The following is a 25,312-nucleotide window of genomic DNA, read 5'->3' on the forward strand; positions in this document are numbered from 1 at the left end:
ACAGTGGAATATGGGAGGGTGATTACATGGTGAGGCTGAAGCTGGTAGCTATATAATCCTTTGTGCGCAAATTTAAGAAATGAGAGTTTTTATCCTACATAACTGGATGCTTATGATCTTGGCAGTTGATTCCATTTCAATGTTGAAAGTGTCTATTTAATTTAGAGTTGCTCTAGAGATAATTCACTTCCTAAATGGAATAGACTACCAACAAAAGCAGTGAATGTTCTGTCAATTAATTCCTTTCAAAGAGCTCACTGAAATTGATTAATAACAGCAGTGAAGCTTTTAAGAATAGATCACTCTGTGGCTCCTGTGCTGAGCCTGTGGAATGAAACTGGTCAGAGTGGATTTCATAATCTTGGCCACTTTTCCTGTCCCTCGTCCATGTCACAGACTAATTGTCAAGCCCCAATTGCTGCCTCAGTTGATGGCAGCAAACTCAACATTTTAAATTGTATCTTGCAGTTTCGCTATTTCATTTGAGGATTTGGGATAAATATCACAAATGTTAATCTTCTTGGAAGTTTTACATGTGGCTATTTACCTTCACCAATAAATTAAGAGGGTTGTGTCAAGTCAGTGATTGTCTAACTCTATCAAAAGGTATACATTGCATGGACAGAACAAACCATTTCATCTTTCATTTTCTTGTGTTCATACGTTCATATACCAATACTAAAATCATTGGCCTATAGAACAGTTTAAACTGAAGCTACTTTCTGTCATTCAGATAGTTGGTTGCAGTAAGACATTCCTGTTGCAAGAGGCATTCATTAACAATGCAAGACATCTCTAATCTGCCATAACCATGTTTATCCCATTGTCAGGGTAATGTTTTGTCTAGATGCCAAATCACAGTGCTGAAAGTATCAGTATTTCATGATTATTCCTCTTTTCCTACCATTTATAGTCATTGAACTTGTTAATATTTAGTGAAAGTAGATTGCTTTTTGATAATTGTTTGGCACAGGCCATTAACATAAACGTTTGCCAATTGTATTGCTATTATATGCTGCGATAGAGCTAGTGTGGTCCGGAGACCCTTACATAATAGTTCTCCACTCGATCTGATGAACCTGACAACAGTATTTGCTGTGGGAAATAGTCAGACATTGGCATCATGCAAACACCACCATTTAAGACAAAACTCTTTGCTAATTACCCTTTATTTCATATCATCCAAAGATGGAAACTACCTCTCAATTCACAGTGCTAGATATGCTGAAAACTAAGCCATACAAAATTCAGCAGTATTTTAAAATATGTAAAACTTTACAAATAGTACTTTTTAAAGAATGCTCAAAATAACAGCCTGGTGAAACATGAAAAGTATCTCACAAAACAACATTTATAGGCATGTTGTAATATAGACTGGAATGTAAGTGAGACTTTTGCCCAAATTAGAAGCTGTGCGATGATGAAAGTTGTTCTGATGTGAGCCAAATGGAATCAGTTAATTGTTGTAAATCCTCTGAGAGGAACACACTGGAATTTGTGACACAGTGACAGGAAAATGTAGGGGGGTGATCACATCAACACTTGCAGATTTGACGTACCATGTACTAAAATGGGTATAAGGTTTATTTTTAACAATGAAATGCATCCATTTTATTATTATACTGCACTTGCTGCTCTTTTTCATTAATATTTACCTCCCCTGCCTCCATCATATGCTACCTCCGACAACTTCTCTTTCTCTTCCCACCGCTGCCAGTTTGGTTCACCTCCAGCTTACTCCTTATTCTCCTGTTTCTCTGACACTGCCACTTGCTTCCACTGTCTCCTCTGCCTCCAGCACCTCCTCTTTCTGTTCCATTTCAATAGCCTCCATCCTCCACTGTCACCTTGCCACATGATACTCCTTAATAAAATAGATAGAGAAAAATTAGACCCACTAGTCAATTAGTCAATAACTAGAGGGTATAAATTTAAGATCATCAAGAGAATGAAGGGAGAGGTGAGCGGAATTTGTTTATACAGAGGGTTGTTAGGACACCGAATGCCCCTAAACAGTGGTAGAAGCAGAACAGTAATCACTTTTAAAAAAATGGATACATATTTGAAAAGGTTAAATTTAAAGTATATGGGGAAATGGCACACAAATTGAATTAAATCAGAGAGCAGGAGCAATGCATTGAATAGCTTCTTTCTGTTTTGAAATATTCTAATGCTTTATGAAACAAAGAATCTATTGCATTGATTGTTCTGGTAATGTCCTATTGTACAGCATCATAAAGGAACTCAGAATGATAGCAATGTGCTGTGTGCTGTATAATTATACTCTCAAAAGTGGAGTCACCATGTAGCAGGTGGAAGAGGAGGGTCAGGAAGACTATGAAGGAGCTATTGATAATAAGTCTAAAGTTCACTAGAGCGTCAAATTTGACAGCATATAATAGACAACGAGTTTAATTAAAATTAAGGCATTTCAGCACAAGCATTTACTACAATGAACTGTTGCATCAAGCCTCAGTGACACCACGATCATTTACTTGACCTCAGCACTATGCATGGCCATCTATCAATTTCCTGCTATAGAAATGTGCTCCATTACAAATAATTCTCTGTTCCAAATTAAAATTCCATTCTATTTATGTATTACTGCAGTAGTGCTTGTTGAGTTTTTTTTTACCCTGGTGTTTCCTGTCAGCAGTTGTTTGTGGTGAGTTATCCTAATCTTCAATCTATTGCTCTTAGGTGCTATCCTAGTGGATAATGGAATGAGTTGTTTAGCTGCTATTTGTCCATAAGTGTTTCCAGGGATGGTGGTGGTTCTCTGTCTTTCTAAGGTAGGTCATATAATGGAGCAGAAACTGCTGATACCACACTTAATGGGCTGAATTTTATTCAGGTGCCGCGCTGTGTGCCAGCACCCTTTAAACTCAGCGGGGTGTCCACATTTAGCAGCCACCGCAGAGCCCCTGCGATATTATGCATGGGTGCTCATTAGCATCACAGCGCCAAGCCACCCTCCCCATATTACGTGAGGAGAGGCAGGACATTTGGCGGAGTGAGAGACCTTTTGACAGTTGTGCAGCAGGAGCTGGGGCCCTATTTTAAGTGTCCCAGCACCTGCTTCGTGACAGCTGTCAAAGAATATTTACCTGACTGTTGAAGAGTGGGGCTGCTGTCAATCAGGCAGCAAAGCAGAAAGTGCTGCAGAAATCCAGCAGGTCAGGCAGCATCTGTGGAGAGAGAAGCAGAGTTAACTTGTCCAAGTTCACAGACCTGAATGTTAACTCTGCTTCTCTCTCCACAGATGCTGCCTGACCTGCTGAGTGACCCCATCACTTTCCGCTTTGCTGCCACGTACTTACCCTACTGTGTCCCAGTGTCCTGTGAAGTTGCGATCCTCTTCTTCCACTCAAGTGTAACATTCCTTCTTGTAGGCATGCCGCACCTGTGTGAATAATCTTAATTTTGCTCATTCCAGGACGTGAGACTTAAATAGACCATAAAAAGTATTACAGAGGTTTACAGAGAACACACTGACAGAAATGGGAAGGCAAGAGTGTCACAGCAATGTAAATACATCTTTCACTAAATGTTCCTCACCAACATGTGTGTCCTTTTCTCTGTGTGAATGATGTGTTCCAGCATGCAGCGCCAATGTCACATCCCTTTGCACCGTTGGTCCTTCAGGAGAGCCAACGTATGCAATAACATCATTGCCATGCCACCATTATTCATGAGCATCTCCATGAATGCAGCGACATGAATATTGGCTCAGTCAGCTGCTGCCTTGAATGGTTTACACAGGGATACTCCAGATGTGGACTGGTCACAGCAGGTGAACGAGGGTGATGTGTGGCTTGCAGAGCTCATGTTGGTTCCTATGGAGCAGACAGCCTTTTTCTGATAAACCACTTCTGTACATCATTAGCTCACTGTTAGCCCTGCATGCAGAGCCTGAGTGCCATCTTCCCTCCCATGCGTCTTTCAAGTTGTAGGTCCTCATAGTCCGAGGAGGAATCCTGTTGGCGTCTCTCCTCATCATGTCAGGCCTGTCCCCTATTGGGTGCGTAGTTGTGCAGAGCAGCAAAGAAAGGAGCTGGCCTATTTGGCCTGTTGTACAGGGCATCACCCTATCCATACAGGCATTGGAGGTGCTCTTTCAGCATACCGATCTCCTGCTCAGTGGTGGCTCATGTAGCTCAGTGGCTGGCATTGTATCTCTCCTCTGCTACAGTGGTGGAGTCTCTCACCGGTGTTGGGAGCCATGTCTGCAAAGGATAGCCCTTATCTCCAAGAAGCCACCCCTACATCTGAGCCAGCTCAATGAACAGCGGGGGCAGCAGGGACTTCCCACCAGCACGGGATATTTTCAAAGGTGGGAACAGCTGTGGCTCAGCCACCCGCCTCCATTCAGCAGGCGGCCAATTAGTCCAATTACCTAGCCTGTAAATGGCCATTTTAAACTCCCACCAGCATTTTATCAGCATCGGAAGAACCCCCACCACCACGTAGAGAGACCATCAGGTACATTGAGGCAGTCTCCCAGCGGCTTTCTTGGGGGGAGGGTCTTCCTTTCAGGCCAGGGTCATTTCTGGCTTATGGACTTCAAAAATTCTCACTGGCCCTTCGAGGATGCTTCAACATAGAGGCGCTCTTTTCTCCCTGCAGTCTGAGCAGTGGCCGAGGCTGCAGAGCTACCAGCCCTCTGATTGGGCCAGCAGTTCAGGGAAGCACACCATTGTCCTTAATTGGACTGCGGTCCTGCAGCAGCTGCTAAAGTTCCAGTCTATATTTTTAAAAACAAACCTCTGCCTCAAAGTGCTCTGCAACAAATCATACTAGAGGTGCCACACAGTAAAACACCACTGTGCAGTGGATTCCTCCCTATTAATCAAAATACTTTTCAGGAATGCTTCCCACATTCTCAAAAAGACAATATGAATTGATGATTCTTAAAAAGCAGTATTCTTTTGTCAGTAGTCATTAGCTGGTATCAATTCCAGAACCTGACAGGTGAGGGTGGTCTACAACTAGGCCTCTAGCCACCTCCTGCTTCACCTCTAATTGCTCTCCTCACTTGTGCTGTGTGCTCCACATGGTGGTACTGACACTAACTGAAATTCAGAAACTCCCAGAGTGTATACTGCTGTGTTGAAGTTTGTTACGTGTGTTGTGAGTACCACTTTAGCTGTAAGAGGCTGGACTCAACACCTTCCAGCCCTGCAGCTTACCATTCTTTGGGACACCTATGGAAACATAAGAGGAACACGTACTAAATAATTAGATTTTTTTTGATTAGATTAGATTAGAGATACAGCACTGAAACAGGCCCTTCGGCCCACCGAGTCTGTGCCGAACATCAACCACCCATTTATACTAATCCTACACTAATCCCATATTCCTACCAAACATCCCCACCTGTCCCTATATTTCCCTACCACCTACCTATACTAGTGACAATTTATAATGGCCCATTTACCTATCAACCTGCAAGTCTTTTGGCTTGTGGGAGGAAACCAGAGCACCCAGAGAAAACCCACGCAGACACAGGGAGAACTTGCAAACTCCACACAGGCAGTACCCGGAATCGAACCCGGGTCCCTGGAGCTGTGAGGCTGCAGTGCTAACCACTGCGCCACTGTGCCGCCCATAATATCAGTAACAAATATGATTTGCGAAAACATGCTGCATTATGATGTTATGGACCTGCTAAATTTGGAATTTACACAAGGCTTGAGTATATGAAAGATTCATGGCAGGAAGGAAAAGCACAAGGCTGGGCACTGACCTGGGAATGGCCTCCTGCATAACCCTCCCAGTGGGCTCCAGTCCAGTAATACTTGGGGTCAAGTCTGGCTAGAAGCTTATGGACTTCAAGTTAAAGGGACATTTGCCAGTTGTTCACCTCTCTCTTCTGTTGTGGACTTTCTTTTGCTGCATTCATAAAGACATTGGCAAGGTCCTATAAGTTTGAAGAGCCCTGATATTGTTAGACAATTGACTACCCAAAATATACGCCAATAGTCATCACATGCTTTATTGTTGGTGGAAAAATTTTAGGTCTGTGTTTTTTGATAAGTTTTGATATCTTTGAAAAAGTTCGTTTGAAAGCTAGAAGTTACATTATTTATGAATATGGGCTGCCTTATGGTTGCATGAGAAAGACAAAGGGATTCTCGAAGAATCATCAAGCCAAAATCAACAAACACCTGGATGAGGTAGAAATGTGTGTTGCTACCATGTCATGCTATTATATGTGAAGCTACTACATTGACAGTACATTTGCCTTGCAAAACATTTTGTGCATCTATGCCAATGACTTCCTGACATGTGAAACTGCATTCACCTGCTCTGCGTCCTCTTCCCACTTAGCCCAGACAGTAGACCTCTGAGGTCAGTGACCCACAGCCCCAAAAATGGCTTTAATGCATTTCCTTCAACATAACTTTCAGGACACTCTTTGTTAAGGGACAGTACTACCTTTTTAAATCTGCTGAGTGTGAGAAATAATAAAATATTAAAAATAGTGAGTGATCTCAAAATTCTAACATCATTGCAACTTTGGATGGTTTTGTAAGCATAATGTCATATAATGAATTGATTATGATGGCGTTGGATCTAATGTTAAGTGGCGCACACACGGTTAACAAACAGGAAACAAACTACAGCCTCCTTGATGAAGATCGCCCCCTTCCTTCATAACTGAAAAATATTCCCTCGTTAAACAGGACTTTAGAACCCCATCCCCACAGGAAAATACTTTGGACCTTAACATCTCCTCCCCACCCATTGAGCAAAATTTCAATCCTCATCCCTCCCACTGATTGCAGGCTATCTGTACATTGCTTCACATTCCCCTTTTCCAATAACCACCACCCATGGCATTTCCCATCCACAGCAACAGCCCCCAAACTCGCATTGACTGCATTTCTCTTCCCTGATGGCTGACTGTTCCAAGTTTTATTCCCACTGATCTAAATTCTCTTTCCTTAGTCTACTCTTTCTTGTCCCATTTCGTGTCCCTTCATCCAGCCCCCACTGTCCCTCCTTCCCTGACCCTTCTGCCCACTCCTTTTTCCTTTCCTCTCCCCCTCCCATCTCCTGCTCCTTCCTCTTCCATTGCTTTCTCCCCCCCACCTTTCCCATCCCTACTCTCCTTGGTTTCTTTGCCTGTTCCTTACATTCCTATCCCACTTTCCTCACTGGAGTATATGCATGAACCTCAGGAAAATGGGTTGGAAAATTGTCATAAAATTATGAATAAACAATGGATAGATAATAGCAATCGCTATTCCTGAGAAAAGCCCAGGAACTTCTTAGGGTTAATGTCCCAGCTTTCCCTATCAACATGGAGGTGCGACTCAACTTAAAATGTGCTGTTCTCCCATTGTAGTGAGTTATAGTTATGCATCCCTGGAAAAGCCAAGTAGAATTCTATACCAAATGTGGGCTCTGAATTTCCACAGGGCTTCTCCGAATCTCCTGCTGTTTCTTCAGGAGATCATCAGAATCCCTGAGAAAACCGTGTGGCTTTTAAATGAGCAAAGCAAAATGATCTAAAACATTTTTATTCACAATGTATCTTGGTCATACTAATTTACTAAATAATTGATGTTTAAACTGTTCACAGCTGTATTTTCCTCTCACATTTGCATCAACTACTACAGATTCTTAAGTATATTAGTAATGCTGCCTGAGTATTAAATATAAAATTCCCACAGCCACTCCATTTTTGCTGCAAAAAAGTTGAATTATATAAAGTCTAAGTTATTTATCTTCATAAAAATGTTCTGTAATTAGTAACTATAATTTGCAGGTATATATTCTACCATTACTGGTGGCTGACAACAGCTCTGCTGATCTTCCACCAAAGCAGGAGATCGGGGCAACCTTCACAGAAACTAAGGGCTGTGGCATTGAAAACTAAGCACATACTTGTTATAAGTTAAAGGGTTAAAGATTTTGCAATGTAAATTACCATGTTTCATTGTATTAGTAATCTGTTACATTCTTTTAGAGAGAGAGTTACTGTCCTTGATTGAAACTGGAATGTGAATCAATTTAAGCAAAATGACTCAATGCCAGCCTTAGTTAAGATAGAATCCCCTCTCCCTTAGAAATTGTGGTGTTGTATTAAGGGCATCTTATCAGGTACTGCTACCCTCAATGCCTGATTTAAATGATTCATTAAGAAGCAAACTGAGAGCCTGAAATGCTTGGCCCTAGATATTATGTACACCTAACCAACGATTTAATTCATAGTGAAAAAATATAACGCTGTACTCACTCTGATTGACCACACATGTGATTGCTTTCCATAACTCACACATAGTCCTAATAACATTCAGTATGTGTGAGCAAGGATCTCCCCAGCTGCCACCCCCTCCCCCCAACCCTCACCATTGACAGTTACTTGCCTCTTGCTGGGCTGGGTGATGACAGAGTGATATGCGATGGAGCCGTCAAGTCAGTGATGTCTTGTACAGTCTCCAACAAAAAATAATATAAACCCCCTTTCTTCTGAAGAATGAACATAGAGATATGGTGTGACAGATGGAAGTGTTACAGTACTGTTGCTGTCAGTGACTGTGCTCTCAGTCTGCCGGGATCACAGCTGCTAACGCAGCATTAATCTAGCTCTAGTGATCGGAGGAAAAGGGATTCAGCAGATAACACAAATCTTTAACTCTTTGCTTGCTGCTCAAATTCAACAGATTATATTTTAAACCAAGACAATCAATATCCTCACATGTTTTTGGATGTAATGCTTTAAAACATAGAGGGGGAAATATCTCTTTAGTTGGCTTACATACATTGCTGAGTTTTCTTAGTGTTTCCCAAACTTGGTTCAAAACTCACATGCGATACTTTAGTGATAATGCATAACCTGATATTGTACAGAGCTGTAAAGATCCCAAGCTTGATTTCTAGTCTGCATCTAGTTAGCTGATCTCGGTCATTAATCACTGGTCCTTGCTGGAAAATCTATCTGTAGATATGTTGGATAGACAGATAATCTCACAGTTGAATAGAAAGAAAGAAAAATATGGCTTTTTTATATGGAAGTTCCCATAAAGATAAAAATGAATGACCAGTGAATCTGTTTTTGGTGGTGTTGATTGAAGGAGTAACATGGACCACGACACTGGAAGATTTTCCTATCGTCTTTAAATAGTGCTATGGTTCTTTAATGTTTACTTGAACCACAAAATAGAAAAATGAGGCTTTAGTTTAATGTCGATTCCAAAAAATGACACCTTGATCAATGTACAACTCCTTCAGAACTGCACTGACATATCAGCCTAGTTCATATGTGACAGGTTAATAGCCCTTGAAATTATGCCATATCTGCAGTATCCACTTTCAAAAGAAATGGGGAGAATATTTGGGAAGCAAAATCTCACATGTTCTATGTGTCTCTCACTAAAATACAGATACATAAACATAATCTGCAAACCAATCTTACATTGAATTTGGTGAAACTAATTCGCTCACACAATTGGCTGGAATGCACCTCAAAAAGACCATTTAAACAATATTTGATCCCTGTGATCAATGCTACTAATATGGCATGCCTGGGTAGCAAACAAAGCCTGTTCTTATTGCTTTACATTAAGATGCCAACCACAGACTGTATCATTTACTGCACATGTAGAATGTGGGATTCCCCACTCCAGACTTCTAAAAAAAAATTGTATGTTAGAAGTGACACCACCACCCCCACCCCCCCCCCCCCCCCAAAACCCCACCCTCCCCACTGCAAGCCCGCATTAAATTCAGAATCGCAATTGATTAAAGTGCTCCCCTCTTCCAACTGTCAAACATTTCCATATTTTTCTTTTTGGCCATCCTTTACTAGATATTTACTTTGATATTTAGTGTGTTATTTAACTCCCAATAAATGCACAATGTACATGTCTTATAAATTAATAAATAAATGTATTGCCTTACCTTTTCGACAGACTCCCATTCTCATCCTAGATCTCGAGTGCAGCTTCCTTTTCCTGATAGTGTTGCTGAGCTGAATGAAGATACTGCTAAATATACCAGTGAATCGCAAATAAAATAATCTGGTGAGATACAAGCTACCACTTTCACATTTCAAGTGAGCTTATCTTTCTTTCTCCACAGTGTTACAAAGCTGCAATCAGGTTGAATCTGACATACTCAGCTGTGACACTGGGTCCGTGTGCTACATTGATATTGCATATATTATAGCCAGGGTGATGCAAGCTTTAAAATTGCATAATTCAGTGGAATATCTTTTCCCAAATCAAATTTGATCCTCTGCTATTGTTTCTCCCTCTCTCCATCACAACCCTGTGTTAAACATTGCTCTTATACTGCTCTTTTTGAAAGCTTAGGAATGTTCAGACCACAGTTAACTCTGTGCATCCAGCTGACCCCTGTTCTTTAGTCGACTATACCAACGGATGAATGTAAGAATCCCCTTCCCCATCAGGAACTTTCACTCTTTCCTCCCGACTGCTGAGCTGAGGCTGACAGGTGTCCCCCAAGGGAAATTTCAGCTTCATGGATGGCCTACTTAGGCTGTCATTTGTACAGTTTCTATTTCCAGTGCAGCCCAATTTGCAAATGATGATTTAATAGCCTCAAACACTCTATTAAGTGAAACAAAGTGAATGCTAGCAGAGCAATGATCATTTAATGGCCTGTGGGATTTTGTTTGTAATGGGGATCAATGTGAACAAAAAGTTAATGTCATCAACACTTGTGATTCCAGCATAAGACATCAGTGCTCCTGTACTGTAGCAAGCAGATTACGCTGAGCATCATTCAGCTTAATGGTGGGGAGCAGCTGCTACAGCCATAGGTCGGAATTTGATAACAAAAACTACCACATTTTATTGGAATGAGTGAACATATAATTCTTTTACATTCAAGTTAACAGTAGGACAAAATTGCAGGACAAAAAACTCCGTTTAAGATTTTTTTTAACCTTATAATAATCACAGACTGCCTTCGGACTATTCCTTGAGGTCTGTCCATTTGCTGCTGGCAGGAATTTTTTTTAAACTTCTGCCCAACTTTGCCAAAAATGTTTTTTTCAAAATGTAACTATGCTTTGCTACTTTCTGTCAATGTTTTTTTTTAAATATTTTATTTCACAGAACCCACAAACTTTAACAAATACTGTTAGATCATATATCTGGTATTTCCAAATATTTACACAACTTGACTTTTCTAATGCACTCCTGGATGGCCTCCCTAGTTCTACCTTTCATAAACTTGAGGTCATTCAAAACTCTGCTGCCCATGCCTTAACTTGCACCCAGTCCTACTCACCCCTGTCCTCACTGACCTACATTGGCTCCTGGTAAGCAAATCCTCAATTTTAAAATTCTCATCCTGGTTTTCAAATCCCTTCATGGATTTGCCGCTCCCTACCTCTGTGATCTCCTCCAGTCTTATAGCCCCTGAGATTACTTTGTATTGATATAAATTTACATAGAATGTACAGCACAGAAACTGGCCATTCAGCCCAACAGGTCCATGCCGGTGTTTATGCTCCACATGAGACTCCTCCCACCTCTCTTCATCTCACACTCTCAGCATATACTTCAAATCCTTTCTCTCTCATCCCAGGAACTGTAAATACAGACACACTCCCAGGGACCCTCTGAAATATTTGCGCTCTGCCAATTCCAGCCTCTTGAGCATTCCCAATTTTAATCTCTCCACTGCTGGTGGCCTTGTCTTCAGCTGCCTAGGCCCTTAACCCTGGAATTCCCTTCCGAAATCTCTCCAACTCTCTGTGCTGGATTTTACCTTAGGCGGACAAGAGTTCGCCACCGAGGTGAAAGTTGGTGGTGAACTCACTTCCGCCCCGCCCGGGGATCCGTCCACATTTTTATGGGTCCCCGGGCTTTAATTGTCCCGAGGCAGGGCTTCCACCCACTTGAGGGAGGAGGTCCTGCCTCAGTTAGCTGCTGGCTAATCAGCGGGCCAGCAGCTCTTAGTCCCAGCAGTGCCACTGGGATCGGTGGCCACTGCTGGGACTGCAGCCCAGCCGACACCATGGATCCATAAAGGAAGGGTAAGTAGCGGTTGCCTCACCAGGGGGATTGGTGCTTCCCCGGTGAGGCTGAAGTGATCTTTGGGGGGAGGGGGGCGTCTTGGGTCCCAGGGATGGGACCTCAATTGGGCATCCTGTGCCTGACTGCCATGCACCGCCCCCCCCTCCCCCCACAACCCTGGGGCATGGAAAGGCCGTCAGCTATCGATGGGCGGCCGTTCACGTCCCCAGCACGCCCACTTGCCAAGGGTAAAATACCCGTGGAGGTGGGCGAGGGCCCTTAAGTGGCCGTTAAGTGGCCACTTAAGGGCCTTGATTGGCCTCGGGTGGACTGGTCATTTCCCACCCCCTGCCCGACACCGTAAACTTGGCCGGAAGTGGAAGCAGGGTGGGTAGCCCTCCCGGAGCCTCCTGCACAATTTTACGCCGCCCCCACGCCACCATCTGACCCACTGGGGCAGCGTAAAATTCAGCCCTCTACCTTTCTTTCCTGCTTTAAGGTACTGTTATGATCAGGTGAGGAGAGGTCGCGGCCCCTCTCCTTGTTCGACCACAACAGGGTTTATTTCTTTTAAACAGTGAATATGCTTACCAATTCAGTGGGTGTTTAATTTTTTTATGTGCTATGATTATAAAAGAACCAATTGGACAGGTTTTCTTGAGTTTAAACAAGAAAGTGGTTAGTTTATTATACTTAAAAATCAAAACCCGATCTAAGTAAAATAATAAACTATGCTCCAACTTTCATGCTCACACACACACACATAAATAGGTTACAGAGTAAGAAGAATAGATTGGTTGGATTAGAGTCCAGAACAAATAAAAGAACATACAGTCTGTGGAGTCTGGTAATTCAGTTGTTTTCTGACTGAACTCATGGTCCTGATGTTTCTGGCTGGTAGAGGTGGCCACCTGGTTCAAGATTTTCTTGGAGAGAGTGATGTAGAAGGTTTTCTCCTCCTGGGTCTCTTTCTGCAGCAATGATAGACTTGGATGTTTTGCAGCCCACAGGCAGGATTAGAACTTACAGCATTGCCTGGAGAGAGAGAGAGAGAGAGAGAGCCCCCCACATGGGTGCGGCACAGATTAAGCTTAGATATTTGTCTGCTGTAGCCAAAAGAAACTGCCAATTTTCACACAGGTGGAGCGACTGTCACATGATTGTCCAGTGTATTCTTTCTTTTGCATCTTATTTAGTTCAAGTCTTAAGAATTCCAATCTTTCTCTTGGGCCCCATTGTTTCAGTGTTTACCCTTTGAGGTTCATCTACATCAGTGTTAATATTCCAAGATGGCTTTGAATGTCTTATTAATGGAGGTGAGGCAGGTAGCTCATTCAAAAATTCACCAACCATTGTGCTGGTGGGAGATTAATCTAGACATTCATCTCCACCTTGATACCTTGGTATGTGAGGTATTTCAATGCAAATTGTTGTGGCCATTTTTGCTGTTATTCTAAAAGTTTCATTTAGTTTTCCAACCGATGGATTAAAAATCATTATTCGGCATAGCACGTGTTCATGACAATGTTCCTTAAAAAAACCACATCTTTGACCAAGCTTTTGGTCATCTGGGCTAATATCTCCTTATGTGACTCCGTGTTAAATTTTTGTTTCCCTGGGGAAAACAGCTGCTCTCAGATCACTGATACAGCAAAAGGCTAAGATTTGAACCCAGTTCAAAGGCTCAAGGTGTGTGGAGGAGAAAAGACCAAGGGGTCAACAGAGATTGCCTTATTAACAGAAGTCCAGTCAAATGTGCTCAGACGTGGGCGGCACAGTGGCGCAGTGGTTAGCACCGCAGCCTCACAGCTCCAGCGACCCTGGTTCGGTTCTGGGTACTGCCTGTGCAGAGTTTGCAAGTTCTTCCTGTGACCGTGTGGGTTTCCGCCGTATGCTCCGGTTTCCTCCCACAGCCAAAGACTTGCAGGTTGATAGGTAAATTGGCCATTGTAAATTGCCCCTTGTATAGGTAGGTGGTAGGAGAATTGAGGGAAGGTGGAGATGTGGTAGGGAATATGGGATTAATGTAGGATTAGTATAAATGGGTGGTTGATGGTTGGCACAGACCCGGTGGGCCGAAGGGCCTGTTTCAGTGCTATATCTCTCTATAAAAAAAAAAAGGATACACAGGATATAATTCATTTATTTTAATATACTGAGGCTTGCCTTATAGAGAATATCAAATTGGCAGCAGTGCTGCAAATATACTGTTAATATAATTTACTAACTTGGCCATAACTTGATCATATGCTTTACAACAGGAATCAACAGGACTTGAAAATTACACTGTGCAAATATTAGCACACAAGCATTTAATGTGTTTATATTGTCATGGTCCTGTAGTTTGTTTTCTCTCCAGGGAATATGTGGTTTGTCTTTAAGTCTTGCAAAGGATCAGTACTGCTTTAAGAACCAGCAAGCCTCAGGAGTTAGAGAAAATGCATTTTTGGTTGCCGTGGATACAACCATTCGGAGACTGCAATTCTAAGGGTGCATTCTCATTACCTTGGATACAGCCACTTGGACTGAGCATCACGCGATACATTTGTTACAATTCAATTTTGAACTGGCTTTTTAGTTGAAGACAGTCTGTTCTAACAGAGAACACAGACAAACAGCTGGTGTTAGCACCTGAAAAAAGGGCTCTCAGCCATTTAAAATGAAGGAAGAGAATTTAATCTGTTTAATTATTATTCTCATAAATTTCTAAAAAAAAGTCAAGCCAAAACGGAGATCTCTGATAATTTAAACTGAAGGAAGGGAAGTGAGACTGTGACAATCTTTTATCCCTCAAAAACTCTAAAGTCAGATTGATTCATTTAAAAAGTGTTTGCAAGTTGTTAATTTTTTTAATGCATTTCAGCTTAGATTTTATATTATTTTTTGATTTATAACACCCAATGTAAGCTGATTCTTATGATATTGTCAATGGTTGTAATGGCCTTGTGGGGGAAAGAACAGAAACAGGAGAGTGGCAGTTTCGGAAAGCGTCTCATACATTTGGATACAGTAACAATGTTATGAGATGACAAATGGCATGCATGATGCAATATTCTGCATTTAGTTATCATGAGCACTGACAAAAATGAACACACAATCCAGTGTTTGCATAATTTTTAAAATAAAATGTTAATAGTTTACTAAATCAAATACATTTGTTTGAGCAACATAGTTTATTTGGCTATTATTATTATTATAGTTTATTTGGCACCTGGAATATATAGTATAGTATAATTTTTTATGTATCTTATCCTTGAATTCTCATCTTCAAGAGAGCAGCACAGCCAGGTTCAATGTCTTCCCTGCCTTTACAGAGAGTATTTGGATACAAATGTTCTTTTTAAGTAATATTTCCTGGTCATCCACTTTCTTCTTTGTTCTGCCTCACTATTCTGCTACTGGAATTTCTAGTTTGCTCCTTTAAAATGGTAGTGGTTGCTCCTGTCCATTGAGATGAAAACACAAGAATTTTTAGGAGCAGAAAAAGACCAAAATGACCCACAAAGTTTTCCTTTTACATAGATCAATCGCACTTAACCAGCCATATCCCTCAATTCCTTCTCTCTTAGGAACCTATCTAGTTGCCTTTTGACTCATTTATATCATCTTTTCCAATTGGTGTCTGCCATGGCTGAGTGGTAGCACTCACACCTCTAAGTCAAAAGGTTCCACTCCAAAGACTTGAGCAAAAAAATCTAGGCTAACTCTTCAGTGCAATACTGAGGGAGTGCTGCACCTTCAGAGGCGCTGACTTTTGGATGAGAGGTTAAACCAAGACCCTGTCTGTCCTCTCAGGTGGGCATAAAAGATCCCATGGCACTATGAAAAAAGCAGAGGAGTTCTCCCAGTGTCCCTGAGCCAACATCACAACAACAGATCATCTGTTCATTTATCTCATTGCTGTTTGTGGAACCTTGCTGTGTGTAAATTGGCTCCTGCATTTCCTACATTACAATAATGCCTTGCCTTACCTTTTTACATTACATGAGCATTTATTCTATAAATTTACTACCTCATGGCACTATTTCAAAGAAGAGCAGGCGAGTCATCGCCAGTGTTCTGGTCAATATTTTTCCCTCAATCAACAATACTAAGGAACAGATTATATGGTCATTATCACATTGCTGTTTGTGGAAGCTTGTTGTGCACAAATTGGCTGCCACATTTCCTGCACTGTCACAGTCACTACAATTCAAAAGTACTTAATTGGCTGTAAAGTGCTTTGGATTGTCCTGAGGTTGTTAAAGGTGCTATATAAATACAAGTTTCCCTTTCTTGCTTTTTGGATAAAAGCATTCTGCCTGGCTTTTCTTTATATTTTTAAATGTACAATTTTTAACTTGTGCCAAAAGTAATTCAATCATTGACTAGAGTGAAAGGTCAATTTTGTTAATTTAAATTTCCATCATACAATCTTGGAGATCTCAAATAAATCACCCAGTATTTCAAAAGTTTTATTTCAATGCTGTCACCTTCAAAAAAATGAGCTCTGGTAAGGACAAAGTAATTTGTCCTCAGAAAATGACATGAAATGCTCCATAGTATTTATTTCTCCAAACTGAAAAGAACTAAAGGACTCCCTCTAGAGGACTTGTAGCTTGCCTACTGCATCATTGTCTTTCCAGGTTCATGCTCTTTAGAAATGGCAAAAAAATAAATTTAAAGAAATCAGTAGTCCTGAATTTGCTTGGTGATAGGGCTGAATGAGTGGCCTTTTCTAGGTAGACGGGGACTAGCAGGGATGGAAACTTGAGTGGAATCTGGTTATGCCAGGTCTCTGCCTCATTCCATGTTGTACTGGGTGAGTGGCTCTTGCAGTCTGACATCAGATATGACGGCCGAACTGTTGGTATGGCATCACCTACAAGGATTCCTGCTTGGTGAGCTTCCAGTGTCCCCAGCATACCGTATACTGCAAGCAGCAGGAATACAGTATTTCACAGTGGCAGTAGTGGGACCCACAAGGTTTTCAAAGCAACTAGCTGCTGTATTGAAAAATGGTCTTTCTAGAAAAGGGACCATTATTGTTCTTTTGTACAATTTTCAGCTGGACTTGCTGGCCACTGATGCATATTCCAGCCATCTCCACCTATGCTGATTCTGGCATGGGTACCTGCCAACAATGTGCCTAAACAGGGAATTCTGGCAGAGTCAGGCAAATAAGTCTCTGGTCAATTAGGAGTTCCCTTCCACTATTGTTATATCAAGGGAGCAGAATGACAGATTTTGTGGCTGTTGTTTACCAACTCTTGTAGGGGCTCTAATTTCATCTGAAGCCCATCATAAATCTATAGATAACATGAACAGATTTATATTAATAACGTGTTCACGTGAATTTGCATGTAGTGTTTATTTTCCTCTCCAACTTTTCCCTTTGCTCCCCTCCTCTCCTGAAAGGCACTGACTCATCTGTGAATGTTAGTAGCCCTTGTGTTTTGTCTGAACAGTCAGTATTTGTGAATGAGTCCAGACAATGAGAGGCCATTTGAGTGGTCTGTTGGGGGGGAATGTCAGAGTTGAGCCTAAAATTATCCTCACCTGACGTACACTCAAATGTACTCTCCCCCAGGGGTCACCGGATAACGTTCACAGCAGGAACACTAGCTAATTTTTTTCCATCCTTGCCCAGGAATTCTGAGGTGAAATGTTCATTGTGTTATTTTAATAAACATGTATTAAATATGTTAAAATGCATGTTAATTAGTACCTCTTCCACCTTTTCCCTCTTTTCTCAGTAATTTTCACCTTTCCCTTCCCCTTCTGAAGACTATAGCTCCTTGCTCACACGTAGTTCCACAGAAACCTGCTGTCTTTCAGTATCTCACCCAAATATTGTTATCAATGAGTGGGTATTAACAGTTAGGATCAGAAAGCTATTCACTCAGAAGGAGCATCGGAGCCAAGCGGCATCCTGCATTTACCTGACCAGCACATGTCCATATTACCAGCAGGGATCTTTGGACAGCTGAGCTTCTATCATCGCCCTGGCTGACACCAGCTCAAATCAGAGACTGGGAATGAAGCCTGGGATCTTCCTGGTCTATAATAACAGAAAATGCTGTGAATACTCAGGAGGTCCGGCAGCACATATGGAGAGAGAAACAGGTCATGATGAAAAGTCATCGACCTGAAACATTAACTCTGTTTCTGCTACCTGACCTCCTGAGCATTTTCTGTTTTTATTTCCGAGTTTCAGCATCCACAGTACTTTGCTTTTGACCTTGCTGGTCAATATAACCAAGCTACTCACTGGAAAAATTTCACTGAGCCACTGGGAGAGCTTATATGCTTTTTTTCCCAACTGATTCTTATCTGTTATGGGAAGAAGCAGAGTATAATGTCCTGGAATCAACTAACTATCCAGAAGTGCTGTTTTAATAATGATCCAAGTGTTTGATGTTCAGTAGGGGAGGTGCTTAACTTTAAGAGCCAATAAATGTGATTGAATATAATGCAATCATTTAGATGAAACATTAAACTCCCTTGGTCTTATGCTTTCCTGCTTGCTATAAAAAAATGACGAGAAAACAATCCAATGTGATTATGATATAATTAAGAGGCAACATTACTGCTTTGGCCTATAAGGATCCCCAACTGTGTAAGGACATAGGTGACATGATTTAGATTATTTTGCTTCTGGGTGTCTGTTCTATTTTCTTTTACATTCTGATCAGTTTTCTTGCTCAAAATGAAGGTCACAAGTGTCAGAGAATGAATGTTTTTCCAATTTTAGCAGCAGTTAAGTTAGATGATTGTCAGTGCTCTCTTGGATCACACCTTTCTTGACATTGTCCCCAAGTCCAAACTGATGACTTGTTTGTAAGTGCCTGTGGCCAATAGCACAGTTTGCTACATGGTTATTACATCATGTAGGTGAAATAAGAAATTGACTCATAATACATAAGAACAACAATTTGTGTTTATATAGCACCTTTAAGTAATAAAATGTCCCAAGGCACTTCAAATGTGCATAAGCAAAATTTGACACAGAACTGCATAAGGAGATATTAGGGCAGGTGACCAAAAAGCTTCATCAAAGAGGTAGGTTTTAAGGAGTATCTTGAAGGAAGATTGAAGGGTAGAGAGGCAGAGAAGTTTCGGGAGGAAAGTCCAGAGCTTAGGGCCTTGGCAGCTGAAGGCATGGCCACCAATTGTGAAATCATTGAAATCAGAGATGCTCAAGAGGCCAGAATGGAACGCAATTATCGTGGAGGGCTGTGGGGCAGAAGGAGATTATGAAGGTAGAGAGAGACGAGGCAATGGAGGGATTTGAAAATAGGGATGAGAATTTTAAAATCGAGTTGTTACTTAACCATTAGCCAATGTAGGTCAGCAAGCGCAGGGGTGATAGTTGAATAGGACTTGATGCGAGTTAGGACACAGGCAGCAGCTTGATGGTCGGGGTCCAGACTTACTCCTTAAAAGGGTGGTAGATGCAGAAACCCTCATCACATTTTTAAAATACTTCACTATGCACTTGAAGTGCCTTAACCTACAGTGCTACAGACCAAGAGCTGGAAAGTGGGATTAGGCAGACTCTTGTTTGGTAGGCAGAAATGCGATGGGCTGACTGGTCTCCTTCTGTGCCATAAATATTTCAAAGTTTTGGATAACCTCAAGTTTATGGAGTGTAGAATGTGGGTGGCTGTCCAATATTGTGTCAGAATAATAAAGCCTAGAGGTAACAAAGGCATTGATGAATGTTTCAGCAGCAGGTGAGCTGAGAAAGGGATGGAGTCGGGAAATGTTATAGAGGTAGAAATAGGTGATCTTAGTGATGGCACCGGTTGTGTGATTGGAAACTCATCTCGGGGTCAAATATGACACCAAGGGAAGGACTTTGCATCTTGGGTAGGAACCCTAATGTCCGGGTCAAATGCAGGTCTTGACCCCACACTGTGTCAGGAACAGACACCCGACATTGATTTTACCTTGATTAGCCAACTAATGACCAGTGGGCCCGTTGTTATCCAATTAAGGATGGTGGGTGGGCTTTCAAAGCTGGAGAGCCAATACGAGGCCATCCAGCTCGCAAGGAGCTGCAGCCTGCCATTGCAAGTAAGGGAGACAGAGGCCACCACCATCCTTTCAGTATTTTTAAAAGATTTGAACAAAAATGGTCACGGCTGCCAGAGTACCATTGTGAAGGGGTGACCCTCCACAGGGCAGCCTGTAGCCACAGCTGCAGCCAGGCAGGTGGGGCAGGCCTCAAAGGCATCCTGGCCTGCCAGTCTGCTGCCGAGAGGCTGCCTCCAGTGGCTACTGTGCTCGAGACACTGCGGGGGGCCTGCAGGCCGACTGGAAAATTTCAATCAGCCTCTGATCAATGGCTTTAATTGGCCTGTTAATTACCTTAACTAGCTACCCGCTGCGGGTAATTAACAGGCCACTCCAACCAGCGAAGTGAAATTATGCACTCGCCTGTCTCCATTCCCGCCCCCATCAGCCCACAAAATTCTGCCTCAAGGTTGCGTACAGTCTGAAATAAAAACATAAAATGCTGAAAATGCTCAGCAGTTCTGGCAGCATCTGTGGCAAGAGAATCAGAGTTAACAGGTAGAATCTTCTCACCTTAGTCCCTACCGGAGCGCCAAGACCATTTTTGGGTCAGAAACCTGACTCACTGATTAGAGTGCCCAACCATTGCTCTTTCCAGAGCAAACTAATTATCACCTCACCTCCAGGCTCCCCAACCATTCAGGGAGGGCAGGTGAGATGACATGTCTATTCTGTCAAAGGAAGGATTTCTAATTAAAGGGACAATGGCATGGTTACAAGGACTAACCAGCACAAAGATCTTTGAGGCTGCACCAACCACAGGAATGGAGAGGAGATCTGGGAATGTCTCTCACTCTTACCTGGAGGTCTTAATGTGGGATCTGAGGGGCTGCAGTGAGGTAAGTTCTCCCAAGGATGGGAGGAAAAGGACAACCTCTTTAACCAAGCAGGCGTGGATGGAAGTGACCGAGGTAGTTAGCAGCAGAAGTGTGGTTCCTCCAACCTAGAGTCAATGCACTGAGAGGATCCAGGACCTTAGGAGGGCATGACAGGTGAGTGGTGTAACACTATCAGGTGCCAAGCCCCACACTATGACTTGCCCAACATTCTCCTGGACCAACACACCTTGCAGCTGCACTCATTCCTCTCTCTGCGGGCACCTCACATCCCCATCCATTCAGCCTACACTCACACACACCCTCAGCATATTGCTGTCTTGCACCCATGCCTTGTAATTAGTTCTTTATGTTGTCTGATGCAACATACATGAGATGTGTGGAGTCCAGTTCGTTGAAGATCTCAAACAGGTTTATTACAGCTAAATTATTATATACAGTACAGAGCAAACTATTTACAGAACCTGACTCTGGGTGTTACAGTTGCAGAGTGATTCAGGCTTGCAGTCACATGACTGCATCCTGGTACTTCAATCATTAGCATACTGAGATCTGAAAGGGACATCACTGTTAAAGGCAATTACACAACATACCTCACAGTCACCCTCCACAAATGGTGTCCATCCCTCTGCACACAAGCCATTAAGCCATTCACACCTCTCTGCCTTCTCTCCTTGCAGATCAGAGCACACAACTTGGCGAGAGGCAGAGACCTGGGGAGGGGGGGGTGGTGGAGGGGAGCAGTGCAGGTGGCCCTCTAGTGACAAGCACCTTGTCAGCCATTGGCAATGCTTGGGATGGAAGTCATTCTGGGAGGCTGCAGATGTCACCAGCAACCTGCTGTGAGAGCCTGAGCATCCTGAGGCACTGGTGCTCAGATATGTTAAGACTCATCCTCTTTCTGTGACCTGTGTTGGAGGTCTTGCCTCCTTCCAGCTGGATCTCGGTGTCCATCCCATCTGCCCTGTGGAGGGGCATGTGACTGAGGAGAAGGCAGCTGGTGCTGCTGCTGGTGTTCCCCCTGTTGCTGTTGGAGCAGTTGGCAGTGGTGTGGCCTCAGCTCTTGGCCTTCAGCAGAGGTGGAAGGTGGAGCTGCATAAGCTGCTCCCATGCCATGTTGAAGGCTGGCAGCAGGGAAGTGCAACTGAAGGTAAATGAAATGCCAGACAGGTGAAGTGCCTTCTAAGAAGTTGGCAATCACCTGTCAAGAAGTGAAAGTACTCTGAGAGGAGAAGTGTTTTGAACAGCAGTCTGTCAATGGCCATGGTTGGAGCTCTTCAGTCTAAATAATCAAAGGCTTCCCATCTTGTCAATTTTGCTGAAGAAGCTCTTCCCAGTCTGCACTCACCTTGGTAACTCTGGTGAATTTCTGATAGGTCGGGAAATGGATCCACTGGCTGGGATTCAGGGTTAAAACAGGTCTTCATTGCCGCCATAACTACTTCAACCACTGCCTAATTACTTACCCGACAGATTGAAGGGGGTTCCCCACTCACCTTCAGTCCCACCCCGGGGAATGCCAGAATCTACATATCTACTGTGCAAGTATAGAAACTTCATGCCATTCAATATATTTCTATGATAAGTTAGACACAAGAGGCCCTCATCTAAAATACCTGTGTGATTTGTGTATAAATGACAATGAATTAACAGTTAGCCTCAATGTTATTGTCACAGCAAATTCTGAGCACTTTTTTATTTATTCATTCATAGATGTGGGCATCGCTGGCAAGGCCAAAATTTATTGCCCATCTCTAATTGCTTTTGAGAAGGTGGTGGTGAGCCACCTTCTTGAATAAAACTGAATGTCTTGCTAGGTCATTTCAGAGGGCAGTTAAGAGTCTACCGCATAGTTGTGGATCTGGGGTCACATGTAGGCCAGACTAGGTAAGGATAGCAGATTTCCTTCACTAATAGATGCTAATGAGCCAGAGGAGATTTTGCAACAATCAGGTAGTTTCATTGTCACCATTACTGAGAATGTCCCTTGATGCAGAGCTCGATACATGTATAGGGAAGCATATATCTTTGCCCAACTTGCGAAACACGCATGAGATAACACCAAGCTGACCCTTAGGGCAAAGCTGAAAGTTTATAAGGTCTGTGTTCTCAATATCTTGCTGAATGGCTGTGAAACATGGGCAACTTACAGCTACTAGGAAATGAAGCAAAATAATTTCCATCGTCACTGTCAGCGATGCATTATGAGTGTATCTTGACAGGACTAAGTCACAAATACGGCAATCCTCTGAAAAGCAGAGCTCCCAATTGTGTTGGCACTAATCAAACAGAAACAGCTTCGGTGGATCGGACACATCCGCGGGATGGATGATGGTCGCATACACAAGGACCTTCTGTATGGTGAGGTAGTCAGAGCCAGACGACCAGTGGGGCACACAAAGCTCCACTTCCAGGATGCTTGCAAAGGTGACATGAAACCATAAATGTCACCTATCGCACCTAGGAGTCACTAGCTGGTGAAAGAGAAAAATAGCAACATATCCTATGGACGGTTGTGCACTACCATGACAACCAGTGGCTCCAGCAGCTTGGCGAGGCGCCAATGCTGAAAACAACAACTCATAGCATCACTTGACAGCTTCACATGCAGTACTTGTGGCAGAAACTGCCTCTCAAGGATTGGCCTTCACAGCCATTAATAAAGGTGCACCACAAGACACTCTACCTAAATGGAATGTTTGCAGCGTGTCCATCATCTTTCGTAGATGGAATAATGCCAACCTGATTACTGAGACTTGCTTTTCACTCCAGATTTATTTAATTGAATTTAAATCCTACCAGCTGCCATAGTGGTATTTGAACTCATGCCTCTGGATCATTCATCCTGGCCTCTGGATCACAAGTCCAGTAATATAACCACTATGCTGTCATACCCAACTAGTGCAAATTTGTACTGAATTCTGGGCAGGTTGATATTGTCAACTCATATCCATTAGGGTACCATTGGATGACACTTCCCTAAATTGATTTCATATAGATCATTATGGTCAGCAAGCAGAGGAAACTTTCATATTAGCAGCTGAGATGGCTATTGAACCCAAATCTGAGGGAAAAATAGTGTTTTTTTAATTCTTTATTCTTGGGATGTATCACTGGCAAGGCTGACATTTATTGCCAATGCCTAATTGCCCTTGAGCAGGTAGTGGTGAGCTGCCTTCCTGAACTGCTGAAGTCAATGTGGTGTAGGAACACCCACAGTGCTGTTAGGGAGGAAGTTATAGGATTTTGACACAGTAACAGTGAAGGAACAGCAATATAGTTCCAAGTCAGGATAGCATGTGACTTGGAGGGGAACTTGCAGATGGTGGTGTTCCCATGCATTTTCTGCCCTTGTCCTTCTACATGGTGGAGGTCATGCGTGTGGAATATGCTATTGAAGTACTGTTGGTGAGTTGCTGCAGTGCATTTTGTAGATGGTACACACTGCTGCCACTGTACACTGGTGGTGGAGGGAGTAAATATTTAAGGTTATGGATGAGGTGCCAATCAAGCAAGCAGCTTTGTCTGGGATGGTGTCGAGTTTCTTGAGTGTTGTTTGAGCTGCACCCATCCAGGCAAGTGGAGAGTATTCCATCACACTCCTGACTTGTGCCTTGTAGATGATGGACAAGCTTTGGGGAGCCGGGAAGTGAGTTATTGACTTGCTCTTGTAGCCACTGTATTTTTATGGCTGATCCAGTTAAGTTTCTTTTTTTTTCATTCTTTCATGGGATGTGAGCATCGCTGGCAAGGCCAGCATTTGTTGCCCATCCCTCATTGCCCATTACAACTGAGTGGCTTGCTAGGCCATTTCAGAGGGCAGTTCAGAGTCAATGACATTGCTGTGGGTCTAGAGCCACATGTAGGCCAGACCAGATAAGGATGACAGCTTTCCTTCCCTTAAGAACATTAATGAACCAGATGGGTTTATACGAAAATTGATGATAGTTTCATGTCACTATTACTGAGACGAGCTTTCTGTTCCAGATTTTTTATTATTAATAATTGAACTTATTAATTCGTTGAATTTAAATTCCAGCAGCTGCCATGGTGAGATTTAAGCCCGTGTCACAAGGGCATTGGCCTAGGCCTCTGGATTACTAGTTTATTGACATTACCACTATGCCACCGTCTCCCCCTGGTCAGTGGCAACCCCCAGGATGTTGATGGTGGGGGAGTCAGCAATGGCATTGTGATTGAAGTTCAAGGGAAGATGGTTAGATGCTGTCTTGTCGGAGATCGTCATTGCCGAGCGCTTGTTTAGTGCGCATGTTACTTGCCACTTATCAGCCCAAGCCTGAATGTTGTCCAGGTCTAGCAGCATGCAGGCTGTTGCTGCATGGTGTTCAAGCTTTTTGCAACAATACAATCCCTGTCTGTAATGTTGCCATTTCTTCCTTCTGCTAACTTTCATATGGTTAT

General features: G+C 42.7%; 1 protein-coding gene across 1 annotated transcript in view; it reads left to right on the forward strand.

Moving 5' to 3' along the window:
* The window catches only part of cacna2d4a (calcium channel, voltage-dependent, alpha 2/delta subunit 4a), a 695,670-nt gene that overhangs the window by 485,672 nt on the left and 184,686 nt on the right, over positions 1–25,312 (forward strand). The window lies entirely within an intron of this gene.

Source organism: Heterodontus francisci, chromosome 18, assembly GCF_036365525.1.
Source record: "Heterodontus francisci isolate sHetFra1 chromosome 18, sHetFra1.hap1, whole genome shotgun sequence".
NCBI lineage: Eukaryota > Metazoa > Chordata > Chondrichthyes > Heterodontiformes > Heterodontidae > Heterodontus > Heterodontus francisci.